The sequence below is a fragment of the Belonocnema kinseyi genome, chromosome 1, assembly GCF_010883055.1.
Source record: "Belonocnema kinseyi isolate 2016_QV_RU_SX_M_011 chromosome 1, B_treatae_v1, whole genome shotgun sequence".
Classification (NCBI taxonomy): Eukaryota; Metazoa; Arthropoda; class Insecta; order Hymenoptera; family Cynipidae; genus Belonocnema; species Belonocnema kinseyi.
Genome location: NC_046657.1, coordinates 100,434,087 through 100,436,418, shown reverse-complemented (window position 1 = coordinate 100,436,418; position 2,332 = coordinate 100,434,087).

Sequence of the window (2,332 nt, the reverse complement as noted above, 5' to 3'; positions counted from 1 at the left end):
AAAATTATTTTAAAAATTTTACCGACAAATTCATATACAAAAACACGTGTTTTTTAATTAACATTTCGATTTTTCGGAAGAACTTTTGTGATTTAAAAAATAATATATACATTTTCAACCAAAATATCTTATCCAGAAATATATTTTGTTTTAATTATTTTTATTTTAAATTTAAACAATAATGTTTAAACACTTCAAACATTAAAAAAGTTGTTTCTTTGGTATAAATATTTGATTATTTCAATTTAAAAAAATAATTTGTCAAAGAACAATGTTTTCCACACTTGTTTATCTCGAAATGCCTTTTTATAATACTTTTTTAAAAATTAAAATATGATTTTTCGAGAAAAATTTTTTTATAATTAAAAAAAAAGACTGTACCGAAAACCTAGATCAAGCTTCAGATCTGAAAAAATTCAGCGATACATACATGTCAAACTTTTCTAACCTCAAAAAATCTTAATACTGCTTTACCGTCATATTTTACGAAGAATGAGAAAATAAGAATTCGACTTCGTAGTACGATGAGGGCAGCACATCGATAGGGCAGGAAATGTGATGTCCTATATATATAATTCCCCACTCCGACGCCCCGTACCGCATCTACGTTTATAATATCTTTGCTAGAAGACTGTCATAACAAAATTTTTGGATTTTCTTAGAAAATCGAAAATTAACCAAAATTGTTATCCCAAAAAAATCTACAATTTCTTTAAGAATCACTTCTTAATAGGACGTGTACTTTTTGTTTTATTTGTGAAAAAATACATTGAAGATTAAAAAAATTAAATAAAAATTTGTATAAAAATGACGCAAGTTGTGAAAAACAGAGTGTGTACCTCAAGGCCTACAGAGCTTTGAGGAACTTAATCTTTGATTATAATTAAGTAGACCATTCAGAATATGAAGACGTATTTAAATACTGTAAACATGCTGAAATAAAATAATTAAAATTCTAATCACCATTACAAATTTCTATTGAAAAGTTAGTCGCACCAAGCACCCTAACAGATATTTCGTATCTGTGGTGCTGCTTGGTTCTGAGTCTACCACCACTCTCCAGCCGAAATAGTGGTAGGCGCAAAACATGTGTGGCTGGCGGGAATTTCTCCAGGTTGGGCATGTCTGATCTAAAATATATCCTTTTAATACAAGTTTTATTGTAGCATTCTAAATGTAAAGAATAAATATCCGAGAGATTGGTTTCTTTCTTTGAAGAAAGTATTAATATTCATGATCATAAAAATGTGACTTTCTTTGTCACTTCTCTTTAACTGAAACTGAAATACACTTATTATTATTTTAAAGGACTATTTTTATTTGACGATTCCCCAATGCATGCTTTTCGCAATCATTACCACATCCATTTTCAAATAATGTTAATAATGATATGTTTCACGCAGAAATATATTTCACTTTTACATTCTAGCTAGAACACAGTATAAGGAAACAGAAAACATTTGTCCCGGTTTCAATCGCACGTTGTTTTTTATGGGAGAAGTATTTCAAGACTTCTTGCCCATTGTCCCATTTTCATGAGAGAAGCACCTGAAGAAAGCTCTAGCGCAATTCGTGATAATGAAAACTGCCTACTTTTACACCTTTTTTCCTGGCGCAACTCAGATTTCAGTTGGGAGGGTGGTTGACCGCTGGCACAATTCGAATGTGCCCCTGGAGCACAGGGTCTTGTCGCAATAGATTAGAGCGCGAACTGTCAGATTAATGCACTCGCCGGCAATGAAATAGTTCCCTAAAATCTATAAAATTATTCAATTCTATCAAGGAATTATTAAAACAGTAAAAAATAATTCAAGTGGAATTCATTAAATTTGTTTTCCTAAAATTGAACCATCAAAATTATAATGCATGATTTTGTAGTATAAAGCATTATTAAAAAAAAATTAATATGAAAATAAAAGAAGTTTTTTCCATTTTTTATTATAACAAAAAAAGATTTTCGGTAGAGTTGGCGTAAATAACCAGTACAGATGAAGGTGTTTGGCTCTCTTCTGTACTGAACATTTTTTCACAATAACTGTGCTCTCAGGCAGGTGAAGGTGTTTGGCTCGCATCTGTTCTGAATACTTTGGAGAAGGCGTGTGGCGCGCGTCACTCTCATAGGGCGGAAGGGCATTTAGCCCTGTCCTGCACCTTGGGCAAAATGCCTAAAAATCAGAAGTTAATGGTCAGGGACTGGCCTGACAAAAACGTTCGGACTTTTAAACCCTAGTGCAAAGTCAACAGCAGCGAACCACTGAAACTGTCAAACAGATTTGATGAACTTCAAACTTTGGAAGATGCAGACATCACTGATCTATCCCAGACGAAGCAG